Source organism: Diadema setosum, chromosome 15 (genome assembly GCF_964275005.1).
Source record: "Diadema setosum chromosome 15, eeDiaSeto1, whole genome shotgun sequence".
Classification (NCBI taxonomy): Eukaryota; Metazoa; Echinodermata; class Echinoidea; order Diadematoida; family Diadematidae; genus Diadema; species Diadema setosum.
This window is the reverse complement of record NC_092699.1, coordinates 30,175,792-30,200,809: the sequence shown is the minus strand read 5'-3', so window position 1 is coordinate 30,200,809 and position 25,018 is coordinate 30,175,792. Positions and strand designations below refer to the sequence as shown.

At 36.3% G+C, this 25,018-nt stretch overlaps 1 long non-coding RNA gene across 1 annotated transcript in view; it reads right to left on the bottom strand.

Moving 5' to 3' along the window:
• LOC140238471 (uncharacterized) overlaps positions 1-25,018 on the bottom strand; it is a 106,322-nt gene that overhangs the window by 59,659 nt on the left and 21,645 nt on the right. The window lies entirely within an intron of this gene.

Below are 25,018 nucleotides of genomic sequence, written 5' to 3'. Positions count from 1 at the left end.
CTTGTCTGTGCAAAGTGGAGTCAAAGGTAATATGTACTTCTTTCTTTATGTTCGTTATGACGTGTTATCTCTATGGTTTCTAGATGTGAACAGTAAAATGACTATCTTTATCGAGCATTAGCTCACTTATGCTTCGGTGAATTTCTCCCAGATTTTAATATGTTGTAGCTGAGACTTGGGGCTATCGTTAGTATGCCCTTCGATTTTCATACGATGTCGGGATTACGTCAAAAAAACTTGGTTGAAATCAAAGCTTATCTTCGATGTATTGAAATATTTCTTTCTTTCTGCAACTTTCTTTCCAATAACTCAAGAAAAACATACCCTGTCACCACATTTTGCACATGTTTAGTTCAAGTCACGTACATTATTTCATGAAATAACAACTACTTGATCAGACGCCATCTTGGGTATGTAAATTAGGGTCAAAGGTCATAAATGTTTCATCCTGTATCTTGGTGAATACATGTCCTATAATTCCCATATTTTGCACACGTAAAGACCATGTTACAAGGATCATTTCACAAAACAACAGCTTTTGGCTCAGATGCCATCTTGTCTGTGCAAAGTGGGGTGAAAGGTCATATGCCCTTCTTTCTGTATCTTCGTTATGACGTGTTATCTCTATGGGAGGGAATTTTTCTAGATGTGAAAATTGACATGATTGTCTTTATCGAGCACTAGCTCACTTACCCTTCGGTGAATTTCTCCCAGATTTTAATATGTTGTAGCTTAGACTACGCTCTATTGCAAATAAGCCCTCTGTTTTGCATACGGTGTCGGGATCACGTCAAAAAACGTGGTTGAAATTAAAGCTTATCTTCGATGTATTGAGATATTTCTTTCTTTCTGCAACTTTCTTTGCAATAACTAAAAAAGAACATACCCTATCACCCCCATATTTTGCACATGTTTAGTTCATGTCACGTACATTATTTCATAAAGTAAGAACTACTTGATCGGACACCATCTTGGGGTATGTAAATTAGGGTCCAAGGCCACAAATGTTTCATCCTGTATCTTGGTGAATACATGTTCTATCTTTCCCATATTTTGCACACGTAAAGACCATGTTACAAGGATCATTTCGCAAAATAATCACTTTTTGCTCAGATGCCATCTTGTCTGTGCAAAGTGGAGTCAAAGGTCATATGTACTTCTTTCTTTATGTTCGTTATGACGTGTTATCTCTATGGTTTCTAGATGTGAACAGTAAAATGACTATCTTTATCGAGCATTAGCTCACTTATGCTTCGGTGAATTTCTCCCAGATTTTAATATGTTGTAGCTGAGACTTGGGGCTATCGTTAATATGCCCTTCGTTTTTTCATACGATTTCGGGATTACGTCAAAAAAAAAAAAACTTGGTTGAAATTAAAGCTTATCTTCGATGTATTGAAATATTTCTTTCTTTCTTCAACTTTCTTTCCAATAACTCAAGAAAAACATACCCTGTCACCACATTTTGCACATGTTTAGTTCAAGTCACGTACATTATTTCATGAAATAACAACTACTTGATCAGACGCCATCTTGAGTATGTAAATTTGGGTCAAAGGTCATAAATGTTTCATCCTGTATCTTGGTGAATACATATCTCATCTCTCCCATATTTTGCACACGTAAAGACCATGTTACAAGAATCATTTCACAAAATAACCACTTTCTGCTCAGATGCCATCTTGTCTGTGCAAAGTGGGGCGAAAGGTCATATGTACTTCTTTCTGTATCTTCGTTATGACGTGTTATCTCTATGGGAGGGAATTTTTCTAGATGTGAAAATTGACATGATTGCCTTTATCGAGCACTAGCTCACTTACCCTTCGGTGAATTTCTCCCAGATTTTAATATGTTGTAGCTTAGACTACGCGCTATTGCAAATAAGCCCTCTGTTTTGCATACGGTGTCGGGATCACGTCAAAAAAACGTGGTTGAAATTAAAGCTTATCTTCGATGTATTGAGATATTTCTTTCTTTCTGCAACTTTCTTTGCAATAACTAAAAAAGAACATACCCTATCACCCCCATATTTTGCACATGTTTAGTTCATGTCACGTACATTATTTCATAAAGTAAGAACTACTTGATCGGACACCATCTTGGGGTATGTAAATGAGGGTCCAAGGCCACAAATGTTTCATCCTGTATCTTGGTGAATACATGTTCTATCTTTCCCATATTTTGCACACGTAAAGACCATGTTACAAGGATCATTTCGCAAAATAATCACTTTTTGCTCAGATGCCATCTTGTCTGTGCAAAGTGGAGTCAAAGGTCATATGTACTTCTTTCTTTATGTTCGTTATGACGTGTTATCTCTATGGTTTCTAGATGTGAACAGTAAAATGACTATCTTTATCGAGCATTAGCTCACTTATGCTTCGGTGAATTTCTCCCAGATTTTAATATGTTGTAGCTGAGACTTGGGGCTATCGTTAATATGCCCTTCGATTTTCATACGATTTCGGGATTACGTCAAAAAAAAACTTGGTTGAAATTAAAGCTTATCTTCGATGTATTGAAATATTTCTTTCTTTCTTCAACTTTCTTTCCAATAACTCAAGAAAAACATACCCTGTCACCACATTTTGCACATGTTTAGTTCAAGTCACGTACATTATTTCATGAAATAACAACTACTTGATCAGACGCCATCTTGAGTATGTAAATTAGGGTCAAAGGTCATAAATGTTTCATCCTGTATCTTGGTGAATACATATCTCATCTCTCCCATATTTTGCACACGTAAAGACCATGTTACAAGAATCATTTCACAAAATAACCACTTTCTGCTCAGATGCCATCTTGTCTGTGCAAAGTGGGGCGAAAGGTCATATGTACTTCTTTCTGTATCTTCGTTATGACGTGTTATCTCTATGGGAGGGAATTTTTCTAGATGTGAAAATTGACATGATTGCCTTTATCGAGCACTAGCTCACTTACCCTTCGGTGAATTTCTCCCAGATTTTAATATGTTGTAGTTTAGACTACGCGCTATTGCAAATAAGCCCTCTGTTTTGCATACGGTGTCGGGATCACGTCAAAAAAAAAAACGTGGTTGAAATTAAAGCTTATCTTCGATGTATTGAGATATTTCTTTCTTTCTGCAACTTTCTTCGCAATAACTAAAAAAGAACATACCCTATCACCCCCATATTTTGCACATGTTTAGTTCATGTCACGTACATTATTTCATAAAGTAAGAACTACTTGATCGGACACCATCTTGGGGTATGTAAATGAGGGTCCAAGGCCACAAATGTTTCATCCTGTATCTTGGTGAATACATGTTCTATCTTTCCCATATTTTGCACACGTAAAGACCATGTTACAAGGATCATTTCGCAAAATAATCACTTTTTGCTCAGATGCCATCTTGTCTGTGCAAAGTGGAGTCAAAGGTAATATGTACTTCTTTCTTTATGTTCGTTATGACGTGTTATCTCTATGGTTTCTAGATGTGAACAGTAAAATGACTATCTTTATCGAGCATTAGCTCACTTATGCTTCGGTGAATTTCTCCCAGATTTTAATATGTTGTAGCTGAGACTTGGGGCTATCGTTAGTATGCCCTTCGATTTTCATACGATGTCGGGATTACGTCAAAAAAACTTGGTTGAAATCAAAGCTTATCTTCGATGTATTGAAATATTTCTTTCTTTCTGCAACTTTCTTTCCAATAACTCAAGAAAAACATACCCTGTCACCACATTTTGCACATGTTTAGTTCAAGTCACGTACATTATTTCATGAAATAACAACTACTTGATCAGACGCCATCTTGGGTATGTAAATTAGGGTCAAAGGTCATAAATGTTTCATCCTGTATCTTGGTGAATACATGTCCTATAATTCCCATATTTTGCACACGTAAAGACCATGTTACAAGGATCATTTCACAAAACAACAGCTTTTGGCTCAGATGCCATCTTGTCTGTGCAAAGTGGGGTGAAAGGTCATATGCCCTTCTTTCTGTATCTTCGTTATGACGTGTTATCTCTATGGGAGGGAATTTTTCTAGATGTGAAAATTGACATGATTGTCTTTATCGAGCACTAGCTCACTTACCCTTCGGTGAATTTCTCCCAGATTTTAATATGTTGTAGCTTAGACTACGCGCTATTGCAAATAAGCCCTCTGTTTTGCATACGGTGTCGGGATCACGTCAAAAAACGTGGTTGAAATTAAAGCTTATCTTCGATGTATTGAGATATTTCTTTCTTTCTGCAACTTTCTTTGCAATAACTAAAAAAGAACATACCCTATCACCCCCATATTTTGCACATGTTTAGTTCATGTCACGTACATTATTTCATAAAGTAAGAACTACTTGATCGGACACCATCTTGGGGTATGTAAATTAGGGTCCAAGGCCACAAATGTTTCATCCTGTATCTTGGTGAATACATGTTCTATCTTTCCCATATTTTGCACACGTAAAGACCATGTTACAAGGATCATTTCGCAAAATAATCACTTTTTGCTCAGATGCCATCTTGTCTGTGCAAAGTGGAGTCAAAGGTCATATGTACTTCTTTCTTTATGTTCGTTATGACGTGTTATCTCTATGGTTTCTAGATGTGAACAGTAAAATGACTATCTTTATCGAGCATTAGCTCACTTATGCTTCGGTGAATTTCTCCCAGATTTTAATATGTTGTAGCTGAGACTTGGGGCTATCGTTAATATGCCCTTCGTTTTTTCATACGATTTCGGGATTACGTCAAAAAAAAAAAAACTTGGTTGAAATTAAAGCTTATCTTCGATGTATTGAAATATTTCTTTCTTTCTTCAACTTTCTTTCCAATAACTCAAGAAAAACATACCCTGTCACCACATTTTGCACATGTTTAGTTCAAGTCACGTACATTATTTCATGAAATAACAACTACTTGATCAGACGCCATCTTGAGTATGTAAATTTGGGTCAAAGGTCATAAATGTTTCATCCTGTATCTTGGTGAATACATATCTCATCTCTCCCATATTTTGCACACGTAAAGACCATGTTACAAGAATCATTTCACAAAATAACCACTTTCTGCTCAGATGCCATCTTGTCTGTGCAAAGTGGGGCGAAAGGTCATATGTACTTCTTTCTGTATCTTCGTTATGACGTGTTATCTCTATGGGAGGGAATTTTTCTAGATGTGAAAATTGACATGATTGCCTTTATCGAGCACTAGCTCACTTACCCTTCGGTGAATTTCTCCCAGATTTTAATATGTTGTAGCTTAGACTACGCGCTATTGCAAATAAGCCCTCTGTTTTGCATACGGTGTCGGGATCACGTCAAAAAAACGTGGTTGAAATTAAAGCTTATCTTCGATGTATTGAGATATTTCTTTCTTTCTGCAACTTTCTTTGCAATAACTAAAAAAGAACATACCCTATCACCCCCATATTTTGCACATGTTTAGTTCATGTCACGTACATTATTTCATAAAGTAAGAACTACTTGATCGGACACCATCTTGGGGTATGTAAATGAGGGTCCAAGGCCACAAATGTTTCATCCTGTATCTTGGTGAATACATGTTCTATCTTTCCCATATTTTGCACACGTAAAGACCATGTTACAAGGATCATTTCGCAAAATAATCACTTTTTGCTCAGATGCCATCTTGTCTGTGCAAAGTGGAGTCAAAGGTCATATGTACTTCTTTCTTTATGTTCGTTATGACGTGTTATCTCTATGGTTTCTAGATGTGAACAGTAAAATGACTATCTTTATCGAGCATTAGCTCACTTATGCTTCGGTGAATTTCTCCCAGATTTTAATATGTTGTAGCTGAGACTTGGGGCTATCGTTAATATGCCCTTCGATTTTCATACGATTTCGGGATTACGTCAAAAAAAAACTTGGTTGAAATTAAAGCTTATCTTCGATGTATTGAAATATTTCTTTCTTTCTTCAACTTTCTTTCCAATAACTCAAGAAAAACATACCCTGTCACCACATTTTGCACATGTTTAGTTCAAGTCACGTACATTATTTCATGAAATAACAACTACTTGATCAGACGCCATCTTGAGTATGTAAATTTGGGTCAAAGGTCATAAATGTTTCATCCTGTATCTTGGTGAATACATATCTCATCTCTCCCATATTTTGCACACGTAAAGACCATGTTACAAGAATCATTTCACAAAATAACCACTTTCTGCTCAGATGCCATCTTGTCTGTGCAAAGTGGGGCGAAAGGTCATATGTACTTCTTTCTGTATCTTCGTTATGACGTGTTATCTCTATGGGAGGGAATTTTTCTAGATGTGAAAATTGACATGATTGCCTTTATCGAGCACTAGCTCACTTACCCTTCGGTGAATTTCTCCCAGATTTTAATATGTTGTAGCTTAGACTACGCGCTATTGCAAATAAGCCCTCTGTTTTGCATACGGTGTCGGGATCACGTCAAAAAAACGTGGTTGAAATTAAAGCTTATCTTCGATGTATTGAGATATTTCTTTCTTTCTGCAACTTTCTTTGCAATAACTAAAAAAGAACATACCCTATCACCCCCATATTTTGCACATGTTTAGTTCATGTCACGTACATTATTTCATAAAGTAAGAACTACTTGATCGGACACCATCTTGGGGTATGTAAATGAGGGTCCAAGGCCACAAATGTTTCATCCTGTATCTTGGTGAATACATGTTCTATCTTTCCCATATTTTGCACACGTAAAGACCATGTTACAAGGATCATTTCGCAAAATAATCACTTTTTGCTCAGATGCCATCTTGTCTGTGCAAAGTGGAGTCAAAGGTAATATGTACTTCTTTCTTTATGTTCGTTATGACGTGTTATCTCTATGGTTTCTAGATGTGAACAGTAAAATGACTATCTTTATCGAGCATTAGCTCACTTATGCTTCGGTGAATTTCTCCCGGATTTTAATATGTTGTAGCTGAGACTTGGGGCTATCGTTAGTATGCCCTTCGATTTTCATACGATGTCGGGATTACGTCAAAAAAACTTGGTTGAAATTAAAGCTTATCTTCGATGTATTGAAATATTTCTTTCTTTCTGCAACTTTCTTTCCAATAACTCAAGAAAAACATACCCTGTCACCACATTTTGCACATGTTTAGTTCAAGTCACGTACATTATTTCATGAAATAACAACTACTTGATCAGACGCCATCTTGAGTATGTAAATTAGGGTCAAAGGTCATAAATGTTTTATCCTGTATCTTGGTGAATACATATCTCATCTCTCCCATATTTTGCACACGTAAAGACCATGTTACAAGAATCATTTCACAAAATAACCACTTTCTGCTCAGATGCCATCTTGTCTGTGCAAAGTGGGGCGAAAGGTCATATGTGTGGCGCTCCGTCGGAATGAGTCAAAAGTCGCAAAAAATGAAATCGTAGTTATGCCTATATGTGAATTCTACAGACTCTAAGCTTTACACTGATATGTAATACAACTCATTTCGACATCCCTGTAGATCATAAAAACGAATATTAACTACGCTTACGATGTCAGTCCTTTTTCTAAATAACGGAGAAAATCGCTCTCAAAGTTCAGGTTAGGTTCAAGCTCACAACCTGTTTCTTTCGCGGGACGAAACAATACAACAGTCCTGCTTAGCGACGGCGTTTACGCTCCATCGCACGCACTACCGTATAAGGCGATAGCTTGGATGTGTAAGATAATTAACCAATCGCAGGACAGGTCTATCATTAACGATTCTGACCAATACGGTCGTCCAATGTAAACTTCGGTGCGTTTGTGTCCGTGCCGCTGCTGCCGCATGAATGAGTCGGTACGCGTTGTGTGTCGGCTGCGGTGTAGTTTGCCGCAAGTTTTTAACTCACAAACAATAGGAAACAGTAGAAAGAAAAAAGGCACGCAATGCGTATTACGAAAAGCGTCTATAGCGAGAGCGTTGATCGCTTCCATTCTCCTCCCATGTTGTTGTCAATGGAAACTATAGAGGATGCGTTTAGCAAGTACCAATACCTAAATCGAACCTGAGTACCTATTGTAGCATAGACGGACACGCAATGCGTCTTATGAGAAGCGTCTTTTAGCGAGGGCGTTGATTGCTTCCATTCTCCTCCCATGTAGTTGTTGTCAATGGAAACTAAAGATGATGCGTTTAGCAAGTACCAATACCTAGATAGAACCTGAGAACCCATTGTAGGCGGGGGATCGTATTCTTTGCGTGTACTAAAAACCCTCAAATTACGCACATGGTCGTAATGTTGCAGAACATCAAAGACTGCTTTCGCGTCTGTTCTGCTGCAGCTGTATACAGCCGTAACATTCTGAATTCCCGCCATATTAGGCACATATCCTTTATAGGCGTTGCGTCCACAGAATTATCGCTTATCAAGCTTGCCAATGTTGCACGTACTATACGTATCAGAAGCAAAGGTTGATGAAGGCCTGACAGCTTCACGTTGGGTTTATAATTATGACTGTATCATGGATATACTTCTTATTCTCGGTCACTTTTGTAATACCATAGCATATAAAGACTCGTTAACTTGTAGCTTAAGCTTATCTTTTTTTTTAACATCACATTTACAGTTACAATCTTTCTGCATTTGTGAAGCTGAGTATAGATAATTATAATGACATACATTCTAAATTGATAGTTAGGCCTTCCTCATTTCGTTTTGTATTCACAAACCTTACTAAAATAAATGATTGCTGGATTACTTTCGGGTAAAGGAAACACCGGAAAAGGAACCGCATTTAATGTGTGTGTGTTGTTTGTTGTTGTTTTTTAACTAACCTAAGCTAATAGCGAACCATACAATGTATTTCATTGTATGATTAACGAACCTTCAGAATAATCAATTGTATTACCCCCCCCCCCCAAAAAAAAAAAAAACCAAACAAACAAACAAACATTTCAGTGTCATGTGTTGTCAATAGTGATGAAAGGCCCGTTTTTATTTAGTAGTATGTCTCAGTACTCCTGTGTTTATTTTTAAGGATGTGCCTCTCCTTATGATTGCGATTGATGTTCAGCTATTTCTTTCCCGCAAGCTTGAAAAGGAAGCAGCTAAAATTCAGGCAAGGAGACTAGTTTTCTTCCATGAGATACAATCATTATTGTATCAGGCACTATACAAAACGGTTGAAATCTGCTGAAAGTCGAACTTCGGTTTTTTTTTTTTTTTTTATTCCATTTCAAGCGGGGATAGACTAGAAATTAGTTTGTCTATACTGGCAGGAGACATTACTTTTACAGTACATACTCCGCATTTAGATAGTCGCCATATTTTCGTGGTCAGAATCAGATACACACGTGATATTATCATAAAAAATGAAAATACAAAACAACTAACACGCCATAATCGTACAAATATTATGAACTTCAATGAGTTAGTGACAATACTTACCTGTAATTGTCCGTATAAAAAACAAGCACGCCAATCAAATAATTTGATAGAATTAATAGAACATACAGCGATATCATGCGTGGCAGATCAAATCAAGTTCAATTGGTGAGAAAGCTAAATGAAGTTAAAAAGTTGACTTCTTTACGTTTCTCTTTCATTTTATGAAAACAGAATTACATTGTATATCTACTGAAACGGATTGTCTCTGTTGCGAGCGATCGCCATATAAAGCATTTTTAGTCTTCTGAGCAAATCCGAATCCCTATACACTTTAATTTTTGCTTGATAATGTAACAACCCTTATAACTTTACAAAGGACTCGCAAATTCAAAGTTTCAAAACGTATACTAAAACATTACATTGTACACGGTGTATTTCAAAAAACATTTTGAATGCGTTGTGTGTTAGCATGTTAATGGAATCAATCTGCCTTTTATTTTCCGTACGTAAAGCGCTCAGAAACGTAACCAAATGTTACCAAATACAGTGGAATGCATTGTACGGGGTGGTATCATCATTAGAAGTATATCTCATTCCTTTTTCCTTTTATTTGCTTGAAGCAGTAGTCAAACCATGTGTCATTATCGCAGCGGCATCACTTAGGAATTAGAATGTATGAAGATAATCGTTACTCATTTATTTCATGCTATTATTATAGCATTTACATTTTCCAACTGTTATTGACAGTATTATGGTACTGTATGGTTACGATTACGAATGTTGGTTATGAATTCAAAAGACTGGTTCATTAATCGAACCATAAAGGTAATAGCTGTTTTGAAAGTAGTTCGGTACAAGTTCGAAACGCAAACGAAATCATCGTCATAGGGGGAACTGATAGCTCTAGAAAACTTGTTTAGGCCCGTAAAGATTGCCGTATGCAATCTTTGTAGAAAGTTTTGACTATGGCCATCTTTTGAGCATTTTGGGAAATTATATAAAGAATTATTTGTTTGGATTATGCCAAGAATTAGTTTGAATTATGAAAATAAAAAGGCGCGGTTACCTCAACAATGTCGTAGTTCGATTAGACATGATGGGTAAAGTGAATTCATGACTTGTTAATTAATCCTTGCTGATTGATGATCATTTCTGTATTAAAAACCATCAGATAAGTCTCGTAGATGATACCTCTGTAATCGTAGTCAAAATTCGTTTGAGCAATGAGACGAAAACCAACAAAACAAAATGCCATGTATCATCGCTCGAGTTTCCAACATTTGTCGTCACCCGACCAACAATAAGTGACGAATCAAATGGAACATTTAATTGTGGGAAAGCGGACTGCGTTACGATTTTTAAACGTTGCGAGCAATTCTTTAAAAAAAAAAGAGAAAATGAGGCAAAGTTCAAGAAATTAGAAAAAGCACGTAAATGCAGGCGATCATGTTTAATAGTCAAAGTAAGAGATTACAATCGGCCATGCGGATGTATATGATTGCCTTATTTACATGTCTGATTTCTATAAACTATGTTATATTTAAATTTAAGTTCCCTTCCCTCCTTGATAAAAGTTATGTTGGGTTTTCGCTAAAGGCATTTATTAGGACACGCTATAAAAACGACAACAAATGACTACTATACATCAAAAGATGACCTATGCATGAACCACAATAATTCTGTACGTTCTGATATAATGCAACTGCTTGTTTGTCTGTTTGTTTGTTTGTTTGCTTGTTTGTTTTGAATTACCATGGTCTTTGTCGGGGGAAAGATGAAGAAAAATAGTAGAGTGTATCATTCTCAAATCCGGATGATTGCGATAAGTGTGTATTCCCGCCCTTTCTATACAGGTAAACGATTTAAGCTTGGTATGCTATTATAAAAGCCTTGTGTCACGCAGAAGAACTGATTCCACGTTCACTTTCAACCTTTCATAAAATTCACGTTTTAAGATAGTAACGATAGCTTGTAGGAGATAAAGTAAGTTGGCGTCCCTGGCTGTGGTTCTGAACACAAAAGGGGACTGAAAAAATCTTTTACAAATTAGCACACATAATGCCGATCCTCCAACACTGTCGCTCCGTTACGTCACTAATTCTGCTATCAATGACGAAAAAAAAAAAAAGAAAACTGGTTGCGTGATTATCCACCCCGTGATAGCAGGAAGTTTACCTTTCATTGTTTAAGGCTTCGTTGATGCCGGGTTTACTCGGATACAAGGCGTGAACAGTGTCGCCCGAGTTCTTTCATTCGGAATTCCTCACGATACACAATTCAATAGGCAATTAGCGCTGCTACTTCGCAAAGCTGTTAGCCAAATTCTTTGCAGACTTGACCTCTCACATGTCAGCTACACGTAAGACACGACAAACAACTATCATTACACACATTCTGATTTTTAAAAAAAAATGAAGAAAAACACTTTTGAGTAGCGACACAACTTTCTGTCACTTTCACATAGGTCCTACTTCTAAAAAGTACACAAATGGCAAGAGTCAGAATATCCTCCAAAGGGAACACGAGCTATTTGGGCATTGATAATGTTTGTCGTCCGATTTCTCTCCATGCCGTTGCGGCCCAAACCATCATAAGAAAATAGGGCAATAAGTTTTATTAACCGGGGAAATAAAATTACGCATTACACACATTTGGCTTAAATTATCATGCGAATTGTCGACTTTATAAAGACGAGAATAATTGACAACTTATGCCATGCTATATCTCCAAAGATGAACTTTAAACAGCAAGTCACATACCAGGGAACAACAGTTATGCATAATTATTTGAATGAATTCATTAATGAGGCCAATAAAAGTTGTAAAAGTACACACACACATAGGGAGAGGTTTCAAGTTCGAGTATGTGATCATGTATTAACTCATTGATAAAGTATCATAAATTTTGCGTGATCATTCGTGGGAATTTTTTTTTTTTCAGCGCCATTTGTGCGTTATATCAGTCACCACTTCATGAAATGTGGTGCATGTATCAAACACAACTCGCTGGTCATGCAATCGATAGCCTTGGTCAGCTCACTGTTATTGCGTAATTAAGCCCTCGCCGCTGCCGACGCCGCCGCGCGCACCATGCTTTGCTTTGTCTTCAATGGGGTCAAGAGCAATGCTTCATTAGCATACGCCCTAGCAACGGAGGCGGAGTCTCAATCGGGCAAGAACAATAGGTGCGAAACGCAGCGCAAAGGCGAGCGTTCGAAAAAAATGTAACCGAAAAAAATTGTCTCAGAAAAACTGTGATTTGGGACACTTGTCCTCATTTTTACACGCTGAAATTTTCTGTACAAATAGATAAAACGTCAAGGAATCAAAATCCGTCATAAAAAATTTTCGACCCGAGTAGTGCTTCCCCTTCATTTTCGGCTCATTACGGGAAAAGTCCCCGTGCGACTTATGACTCATTTTGTCGGAGCGCCACACATATGTACTTCTTTCTGTATCTTCGTTATGACGTGTTATCTCTATGGGAGGGAATTTTTCTAGATGTGAAATTGACATGATTGTCTTTATCGAGCACTAGCTCACTTACCCTTTGTTGAATTTCTCCCAGATTTTAATATGTTGTAGCTTAGACTACGCGCTATTGCAAATAAGCCCTCTGTTTTGCATACGGTGTCGGGATCACGTCAAAAAACGTGGTTGAATTTAAAGCTTATCTTCGATGTATTGAGATATTTCTTTCTTTCTGCAACTTTCTTTGCAATAACTACAAAAGAACATACCCTATCACCCCCATATTTTGCACATGTTTAGTTCATGTCACGTACATTATTTCATAAAGTAAGAACTACTTGATCGGACACCATCTTGGGGTATGTAAATTAGGGTCCAAGGCCACAAATGTTTCATCCTGTATCTTGGTGAATACATGTTCTATCTTTCCCATATTTTGCACACGTAAAGACCATGCTACAAGGATCATTTCACAAAAATTAATAATCACTTTTTGCTCAGATGCCATCTTGTCTGTGCAAAGTGGAGTCAAAGGTCATATGTACTTCTTTCTTTTTGTTCGTTATGACGTGTTATCTCTATGGTTTCTAGATGTGAACAGTAAAATGGCTATCTTTATCGAGCATTAGCTCACTTATGCTTCGGTGAATTTCTCCCAGATTTTAATATGTTGTAGCTGAGACTTGGGGCTATCGTTAATATGCCCTTCGTTTTTTCATACGATTTCGGGATTACGTCAAAAAAACTTGGTTGAAATTAAAGCTTATCTTCGATGTATTGAAATATTTCTTTCTTTCTGCAACTTTCTTTCCAATAACTCAAGAAAAACATACCCTGTCACCACCACATTTTGCACATGTTTAGTTCAAGTCACGTACATTATTTCATGAAATAACAACTACTTGATCAGACGCCATCTTGGGTATGTAAATTAGGGTCAAAGGTCTTAAATGTTTCATCCTGTATCTTGGTGAATACATATCTCATCTCTCCCATATTTTGCACACGTAAAGACCATGTTACAAGGATCATTTCACAAAATAACCACTTTCTGCTCAGATGCCATCTTGTCTGTGCAAAGTGGGGCGAAAGGTCATATGTACTTCTTTCTGTATCTTCGTTATGACGTGTTATCTCTATGGGAGGGAATTTTTCTAGATGTGAAAATTGACATGATTGTCTTTATCGAGCACTAGCTCACTTACCCTTCGGTGAATTTCTTCCAGATTTTAATATGTTGTAGCTTAGACTACGCGCTATTGCAAATAAGCCCTCTGTTTTGCATACGGTGTCGGGATCACGCCAAAAAAACGTGGTTGAAATTAAAGCTTATCTTCAATGTATTGAGATATTTCTTTCTTTCTGCAACTTTCTTTGCAATAACTAAAAAAGAACATACCCTATCACCCCCATATTTTGCACATGTTTAGTTCATGTCACGTACATTATTTCATAAAGTAAGAACTACTTGATCGAACACCATCTTGGGGTATGTAAATTAGGGTCCAAGGCCACAAATGTTTCATCCTGTATCTTGGTGAATACATGTTCTATCTTTCCCATATTTTGCACACGTAAAGACCATGTTACAAGGATCATTTCACAAAATAATCACTTTTTGCTCAGATGCCATCTTGTCTGTGCAAAGTGGAGTCAAAGGTCATATGTACTTCTTTCTTTATGTTCGTTATGACGTGTTATCTCTATGGTTTCTAGATGTGAACAGTAAAATGACTATCTTTATCGAGCATTAGCTCACTTATGCTTCGGTGAATTTCTCCCAGATTTTAATATGTTGTAGCTGAGACTTGGGGCTATCGTTAATATGCCCTTCGTTTTTTCATACGATGTCGGGATTACGTCAAAAAAACTTGGTTGAAATTAAAGCTTATCTTCGATGTATTGAAATATTTCTTTCTTTCTGCAACTTTCTTTCCAATAACTCAAGAAAAACATACCCTGTCACCACATTTTGCACATGTTTAGTTCAAGTCACGTACATTATTTCATGAAATAACAACTACTTGATCAGACCCATCTTGAGTATGTAAATTAGGGTCAAAGGTCATAAATGTTTCATCCTGTATCTTGGTGAATACATATCTCATCTCTCCCATATTTTGCACACGTAAAGACCATGTTACAAGAATCATTTCACAAAATAACCACTTTCTGCTCAGATGCCATCTTGTCTGTGCAAAGTGGGGCGAAAGGTCATATGTACTTCTTTCTGTATCTTCGTTATGACGTGTTATCTCTATGGGAGGGAATTTTTCTAGATGTGAAAATTGACATGATTGTCTTTATCGAGCACTAGCTCACTTACCCTTCGGTGAATTTCTCCCAGATTTTAATATGTTGTAGCTTAGACTACGCGCTATTGCAAATAAGCCCTCTGTATTGCATACGGTGTCGGGATCACGCCAAAAAACGTGGTTGAAATTAAAGCTTATCTTCGATGTATTGAGATATTTCTTTCTTTCTGCAACTTTCTTTGCAATAACTAAAAAAGAACATACCCTATCACCCCCGTATTTTGCACATGTTTAGTTCATGTCACGTACATTATTTCATAAAGTAAGAACTACTTGATCGGACACCATCTTGGGGTATATAAATTAGGGTCCAAGGCCACAAATGTTTCATCCTGTATCTTGGTGAATACATGTTCTATCTTTCCCATATTTTGCACACGTAAAGACCATGTTACAAGGATCATTTCACAAAATAATCACTTTTTGCTCAGATGCCATCTTGTCTGTGCAAAGTGGAGTCAAAGGTCATATGTACTTCTTTCTTTATGTTCGTTATGACGTGTTATCGCTATGGTTTCTAGATGTGAACAGTAAAATGACTATCTTTATCGAGCATTAGCTCACTTATGCTTCGGTGAATTTCTCCCAGATTTTAATATGTTGTAGCTGAGACTTGGGGCTATCGTTAATATGCCCTTCGTTTTTTCATACGATTTCGGGATTACGTCAAAAAAAAAACTTGGTTGAAATTAAAGCTTATCTTCGATGTATTGAAATATTTCTTTCTTTCTTCAACTTTCTTTCCAATAACTCAAGAAAAACATACCCTGTCACCACATTTTGCACATGTTTAGTTCAAGTCACGTACATTATTTCATGAAATAACAACTACTTGATCAGACGCCATCTTGAGTATGTAAATTAGGGTCAAAGGTCATAAATGTTTCATCCTGTATCTTGGTGAATACATATCTCATCTCTCCCATATTTTGCACACGTAAAGACCATGTTACAAGAATCATTTCACAAAATAACCACTTTCTGCTCAGATGCCATCTTGTCTGTGCAAAGTGGGGCGAAAGGTCATATGTACTTCTTTCTGTATCTTCGTTATGACGTGTTATCTCTATGGGAGGGAATTTTTCTAGATGTGAAAATTGACATGATTGTCTTTATCGAGCACTAGCTCACTTACCCTTCGGTGAATTTCTCCCAGATTTTAATATGTTGTAGCTTAGACTACGCGCTATTGCAAATAAGCCCTCTGTATTGCATACGGTGTCGGGATCACGCCAAAAAACGTGGTTGAAATTAAAGCTTATCTTCGATGTATTGAGATATTTCTTTCTTTCTGCAACTTTCTTTGCAATAACTAAAAAAGAACATACCCTATCACCCCCGTATTTTGCACATGTTTAGTTCATGTCACGTACATTATTTCATAAAGTAAGAACTACTTGATCGGACACCATCTTGGGGTATATAAATTAGGGTCCAAGGCCACAAATGTTTCATCCTGTATCTTGGTGAATACATGTTCTATCTTTCCCATATTTTGCACACGTAAAGACCATGTTACAAGGATCATTTCACAAAATAATCACTTTTTGCTCAGATGCCATCTTGTCTGTGCAAAGTGGAGTCAAAGGTCATATGTACTTCTTTCTTTATGTTCGTTATGACGTGTTATCGCTATGGTTTCTAGATGTGAACAGTAAAATGACTATCTTTATCGAGCATTAGCTCACTTATGCTTCGGTGAATTTCTCCCAGATTTTAATATGTTGTAGCTGAGACTTGGGGCTATCGTTAATATGCCCTTCGTTTTTTCATACGATTTCGGGATTACGTCAAAAAAAAAAAACTTGGTTGAAATTAAAGCTTATCTTCGATGTATTGAAATATTTCTTTCTTTCTTCAACTTTCTTTCCAATAACTCAAGAAAAACATACCCTGTCACCACATTTTGCACATGTTTAGTTCAAGTCACGTACATTATTTCATGAAATAACAACTACTTGATCAGACGCCATCTTGAGTATGTAAATTAGGGTCAAAGGTCATAAATGTTTCATCCTGTATCTTGGTGAATACATATCTCATCTCTCCCATATTTTGCACACGTAAAGACCATGTTACAAGAATCATTTCACAAAATAACCACTTTCTGCTCAGATGCCATCTTGTCTGTGCAAAGTGGGGCGAAAGGTCATATGTACTTCTTTCTGTATCTTCGTTATGACGTGTTATCTCTATGGGAGGGAATTTTTCTAGATGTGAAAATTGACATGATTGTCTTTATCGAGCACTAGCTCACTTACCCTTTGGTGAATTTCTCCCAGATTTTAATATGTTGTAGCTTAGACTACGCGCTATTGCAAATAAGCCCTCTGTTTTGCATACGGTGTCGGGATCACGTCAAAAAACGTGGTTGAATTTAAAGCTTATCTTCGATGTATTGAGATATTTCTTTCTTTCTGCAACTTTCTTTGCAATAACTACAAAAGAACATACCCTATCACCCCCATATTTTGCACATGTTTAGTTCATGTCACGTACATTATTTCATAAAGTAAGAACTACTTGATCGGACACCATCTTGGGGTATGTAAATTAGGGTCCAAGGCCACAAATGTTTCATCCTGTATCTTGGTGAATACATGTTCTATCTTTCCCATATTTTGCACACGTAAAGACCATGCTACAAGGATCATTTCACAAAAAATAATAATCACTTTTTGCTCAGATGCCATCTTGTCTGTCCAAAGTGGAGTCAAAGGTCATATGTACTTCTTTCTTTTTGTTCGTTATGACGTGTTATCTCTATGGTTTCTAGATGTGAACAGTAAAATGGCTATCTTTATCGAGCATTAGCTCACTTATGCTTCGGTGAATTTCTCCCAGATTTTAATATGTTGTAGCTGAGACTTGGGGCTATCGTTAATATGCCCTTCGTTTTTTCATACGATTTCGGGATTACGTCAAAAAAACTTGGTTGAAATTAAAGCTTATCTTCGATGTATTGAAATATTTCTTTCTTTCTGCAACTTTCTTTCCAATAACTCAAGAAAAACATACCCTGTCACCACATTTTGCACATGTTTAGTTCAAGTCACGTACATTATTTCATGAAATAACAACTACTTGATCGGACACCATCTTGGGGTATGTAAATTAGGGTCCAAGGCCACAAATGTTTCATCCTGTATCTTGGTGAATACATGTTCTATCTTTCCCATATTTTGCACACGTAAAGACCATGTTGCAAGGATCATTTCGCAAAATAATCACTTTTTGCTCAGATGCCATCTTGTCTGTGCAAAGTGGAGTCAAAGGTCATATGTACTTCTTTCTTTATGTTCGTTATGACGTGTTATCTCTATGGTTTCTAGATGTGAACAGTAAAATGACTATCTTTATCGAGCATTAGCTCACTTATGCTTCGGTGAATTTCTCCCAGATTTTAATATGTTGTAGCTGAGACTTGGGGCTATCGTTAATATGCCCTTCGTTTTTTCATACGATTTCGGGATTACGTCAAAAAAACTTGGTTGAAATTAAAGCTTATCTTCGATGTATTGAAATATTTCTTTCTTTCTGCAACTTTCTTTCCAATAACTCAAGAAAAACATACCCTGTCACCACATTTTGCACATGTTTAATTCAAGTCACGTACATTATTTCATGAAATAACAACTACTTGATCAGACGCCATCTTGGGTATGTAAATTAGGGTCAAAGGTCATAAATGTTTCATCCTGTATCTTGGTGAATACATATCTCATCTCTCCCATATTTTGCACACGTAAAGACCATGTTACAAGGATCATTTCACAAAATAACCACTTTCTGCTCAGATGCCATCTTGTCTGTGCAAAGTGGGGCGAAAGGTCATATGTACTTCTTTCTGTATCTTCGTTATGACGTGTTATCTCTATGGGAGGGAATTTTTCTAGATGTGAAAATTGACATGATTGTCTTTATCGAGCACTAGCTCACTTACCCTTCGGTGAATTTCTTCCAGATTTTAATATGTTGTAGCTTAGACTACGCGCTATTGCAAATAAGCCCTCTGTTTTGCATACGGTGTCGGGATCACGCCAAAAAACGTGGTTGAAATTAAAGCTTATCTTCGATGTATTGAGATATTTCTTTCTTTCTGCAACTTTCTTTGCAATAACTAAAAAAGAACATACCCTATCACCCCCATATTTTGCACATGTTTAGTTCATGTCACGTACATTATTTCATAAAGTAAGAACTACTTGATCGGACACCATCTTGGGGTATGTAAATTAGGGTCCAAGGCCACAAATGTTTCGTCCTGTATCTTGGTGAATACATGTTCTATCTTTCCCATATTTTGCACACGTAAAGACCATGTTACAAGGATCATTTCACAAAATAATCACTTTTTGCTCAGATGCCATCTTGTCTGTGCAAAGTGGAGTCAAAGGTCATATGTACTTCTTTCTTTATGTTCGTTATGACGTGTTATCTCTATGGTTTCTAGATGTGAACAGTAAAATGACTATCTTTATCGAGCATTAGCTCACTTATGCTTCGGTGAATTTCTCCCAGATTTTAATATGTTGTAGCTGAGACTGGGGGCTATCGTTCATATGCCCTTCGTTTTTTCATACGATGTCGGAATTACGTCAAAAAAACTTGGTTAAAATTAAAGCTTATCTTCGATGTATTGAAATATTTCTTTCTTTCTGCAACTTTCTTTCCAATAACTCAAGAAAAACATACCCTGTCACCACATTTTGCACATGTTTAGTTCAAGTCACGTACATTATTTCATGAAGTAACAACTACTTGATCAGACGCCATCTTGAGTATGTAAATTAGGGTCAAAGGTCATAAATGTTTCATCCTGTATCTTGGTGAATACATATCTCATCTCTCCCATATTTTGCACACGTGAAGACCATGTTACAAGAATCATTTCACAAAATAACCACTTTCTGCTCAGATGCCATCTTGTCTGTGCAAAGTGGGGCGAAAGGTCATATGTACTTCTTTCTGTATCTTCGTTATGACGTGTTATCTCTATGGGAGGGAATTTTTCCAGATGTGAAAATTGACATGATTGTCTTTATCGAGCACTAGCTCACTTACCCTTTGGTGAATTTCTCCCAGATTTTAATATGTTGTAGCTTAGACTACGCGCTATTGCAAATAAGCCCTCTGTTTTGCATACGGTGTCGGGATCACGTCAAAAAACGTTGTTGAATTTAAAGCTTATCTTCGATGTATTGAGATATTTCTTTCTTTCTGCAACTTTCTTTGCAATTACTAAAAAAGAACATACCCTATCACCCCCATATTTTGCACATGTTTAGTTCATGTTACGTACATTATTTCATAAAGTAAGAACTACTTGATCGGACACCATCTTGGGGTATGTAAATTAGGGTCCAAGGCCACAAATGTTTCATCCTGTATCTTGGTGAATACATGTCCTAGCTTTCCCATATTTTGCACACCTAAAGACCATGTTACAAGGATCATTTCACAAAATAACCACTTTTTTTGCTCAGATGCCATCTTGTCTGTGCAAAGTTGGGTCAAAGGTCATATCATTATGTACTTCTTTCTTTATCTTCGTTATGACGTGTTAACTCTATGGGAGGGAATTTTTCTAGATATAAAAATTGACATCATTGTCTTTATCGAGCATTAGCTCACTTACCCTTCGGTGAATTTCCCTCAGATGTTGATATGTTGTATCTGAGACTTTGCGCTATCGATAACTTCCCCTTCATTTTTTCATACGACGTCGAAATAACATTAAAAAACCTCGCTAAGATCAAAGCTTAGCTACGATATATTCAGATATTTCTTTCTTTTTGCAACTTTCTTTGCAATAACTCAAGAAAAACAAGCCCTATCAACCCAATATTTTACACATGTTCAGTTCATCTCAAGTACATTGTTTCATAAAATAACAACCACTTGATCGGACACCATCTTGTGTTAATAAATTAGGGGCAAAGGTCATAACATTTATTTCCAAATACATCGGATCACCTAATTTGTCAGTGTTGACAAATTCCAATTCAAGTTTCAGTTGTTTCCAAATACGTGATGGAGTTCAAAGTCTAATAAACTGAAAGGAATGATTATAAGAAAAATAAGCGTGTATTTTAAAACAGTCAGAAAGACTTGACAAATCACTGGAATTCCGAAAATTGTATTTGAATAAACATATGTGACCCTGCACCACAAAACAAAGATAAAGTCGCCAGACATGATATTTTAGTTAAGACCATATTCTGAAAGAGCAGACTTTAAGCTTTAAAATGATGTATACATCAAATCAAATGGACTCTCCTAACCTATCTAAATATTGGAAAGAAAGCACAAACTCAGGAAAAGTGTGAACTGAGAAAAGAGGCTCTGAAGTACAGTGTCTATTCAAGCGCTTAATCTTTACCAAACCGAGCTGGCTGTGCGATGAATGGGACAAAATACAGGAAGTAAACCACCAGAGTAACAACAATGAAGGGATTATCAGATTTAAGTGAAATTAGGCATGCCTTTTTAACGCACTCTGTCCTTAATTAATGCCAACTTTCAAAGCAGCAGCTTCATCTTTTCAAAGTTAAAGGATGGAAAGTGGAGAGTATGTACAAGGTTTTTAAGAAATGAAAAGAGGACTCCAAAGACACACTTAATCACACTATTCTGCCAAAAAAAATATTCGAGATAAACTGCTAAAAAACATACTTTTCTGCCCGCTTTATGATCCTAAATTTTAGCATAATGTAGAAGAAGACCTTTTCTTCCAGAAAATATTGAACACTCAAGATCGGCTCGGTTGACCCATTTCACCTATTTTCAGTCCTCGCAAAAATCAGCGTGTGCGACTTTTTGTTCTTTTTGTGATGCACGGTTACGTATATTTTTTTTTTTGGTAAATAATTTTGAGCTCTTTTATTTTTTGAGCTAATACGTAAAATCTCAACATGTATAATATATGATAAAAACCTAAAATGGCATTAAAACGCTTTATCCTGACGAGGATAAAGCGTTTAAATGCCATTGACGTTATACAGTATGTCCCCCCAAAAATTACAACGGGGCCCTTTGCAATGATATCTTTAGAAATAGTGAATCAATATAAAGACAAATTCAGGGTATGAAACTATAACTCATTGCCCACATCTTACAGAAAATCCCATTTGATTTGCGTCAGTGGTCAAAGAGAATACGGAATTTTGTAGAGGATGTCGGGAATCTCTTCTGTCGAAGTTCTGTCTAATATTCACACACAAGATCATCGAAGTGCTAAACTCGGAAGAATCCGATTCATGACATGCTAAACAACAATTTTCATTTCATTTCATTTCATTTCTTTTTTGTCCAAATTATGTACAAAATCATCACATGGAAATTTGATTTTGTCACACATTCATAATGCATTTATTGACAACAGATAAATAGCAAATTACATTACATATGAAACATCAAATGAATACTCAAAAAATTCAGGGAACTAAAAATACATCACGACACAGACTGTGTTGAACTTGCAAAGAGGGGAAAAATAAATATATTTGTGTACATTCACAGAAAACTATGGAAGAGTCAATTTCTGCAAGAGGTATATATAACCACTAATTCTGAAACACCTTACTTTATACAAACTATCTCAACATCATAATCCATAAATTATAACACATATTGCACGTATTCCTTACACACCTCCCCTCATACACACAGTTAAAATTTGCTTCCTTTCACTGATGCCCTGAAACGCCTGATGTGCACAATCAAACAATTATTGCACGTTAACATACGAAAAAAAATCCATACATACATTTACATCATTATGAATCAAATGTGTCTTTTTCCGATACACTGTGAGGAATCACGGGATATTTCCAAAACGAATTAAAAAAAAAAAAAAACACACATTTCTGTTAATACTTCATTTCAGATATCATACAAACCATTTTTGTTTTCATAACAAAATATACGTACAGAACAAAAACTGAAAAACAAACAAAAAAATTTTCCAAATTGCACAATGCACATTTCACTGTGACCGCTTAACCAAATCGAATGGGTATTTCTGCAAAATATAGCTAAAATATGATGTTTCAATGCCCTGAAGTAGCATTTAAAAAAAAATGTATCATATTGAGCGTTATCAATGCTAAAATCGAGTTTTGTTTTTTTGTTTTGTTTTGTTTTGTTTTTTGTTTTTTTTTTTTTTTGGGGGGGGACATACTGCAGTAAGTCCCCAAAAAAATTACAATCAAATTTTCGAATTGATAACACCGGATATGATCAATCCGTCTAAGTGGTATTTCAGGGCCGTAAAATATAACATCTTAGCTCTATTTTGCAGAAAACCCCATTCAATTTGGTTATGCGGTCACAGAGAAATGTGGATTGTTGTAAAGCATGTCATGAGTTTGATTCTTCCAATTTTAGCAATTCAATGCTCTTGTGTGTGAATAATAGACAGAACTTGGACAGAAGACATATCCGACATCCTCTACAAAATTCCTCATTTCTCTTTGACCACTGAAGCAAATCGAATAGGGTTTTCTGTAAGATGTGGGCAATGAGTTATAGTTTTATACCCTGAATTTGTATATAGATTTATTGACTATTTTTAAACATATCATTGCGGAGGGCCCCGTTGTAATTTTTTTGGGCATACTGTATATATGTATATACGTATATATATGTATATATATTTATATATAATTATACATAAATGTATATACGTATATGCATACATATATACCTTTATATGTAGTGACCAATATATCATTTAAAAGGTATTATTTTGTACTTTATGACAGAGATCTTACTTCAAAATCTTCAAAAATGGACTTATCGGTTTTTGCAAACAAACCCTTCATATATTCTAAATTTACATACATAGTGTATTTATTAATTTACGCATATTTGTTATTTTTCTTAGACTTCATAAGAATATAATTACTTTGAAACATTTACAAATCTTTACATTGTAGTGCAAAATCAAGACAACATTGTAATAAAGGAAATACTCTGAACGGATATTATTCAACAGCATATACAGTGGCTGCCATGGCACTGCCGCCAGAAAACTGTTCGAAATGGAGGAACTACTGATAAGCAAGACTTGTGATTTGCTGTCCGTTTATGAATATGTATATGTGTGGCGCTCCGACAAAATGAGTCATAAGTCGCACGGGGAGTTTTCCCGTAATGAGCCGAAAATGAAGGGGAAGCATTACTCGGGTCGAAATTTTTTTATGACGGATTTTGATTCCTTTATGTTTTATCTGTTTGTACAGAAAATTTCAGCGTGTGAAAATGAGTACAAGTGTCCCAAATCACCGTTTTTCTGAGACAATTTTTTTCGGTTACATTTTTTTCGAACGCTCGCCTTTGCGTTGCGTTTCGCACCTATTGTTCTTGCCAGATCGAGACTCCGCCTCCGTTGCTAGGGTGTATGCTAATGAGGCATTGCTCTTGACCCCTTTGAAGACAAAACAAAGCATGGTGCGCGCGGCGGCGTCGGCGGCCAAGCGGCGAGGGCTATAGAATTACGCAATAATAGTGAGCTGACCAAGGCTATTGATTGCATGACCAGCGAGTTTCGTTTGATACATGCACTCCATTTCAATGAGTGGTGATTGACATGACGCACAAATCGCACTGAAAAAAATAATTCCAACGAACGATCACGCAAAATTTATGATACTTTATCTATGAGCTAATACAATGATCACATATCGAACTCGAAACCTTTTTTATGCGTGTGTGTACTTTTACAACGGTTATTAATTGGCCTCATTAATGAATTTGTTCAAATAATCATAACTTTCGTTCCCTGGTATGTGACTTGCTGTTTAAAGTTCATCTCTGGAGATATAGTAGGGCCTAAGTTGTCAATTATTCTCGTTTTTATAAAGTCGACAATTTGTGTGATAATTCGCCAAATGTATGTAATGCGTACTATTGTTTCCCTG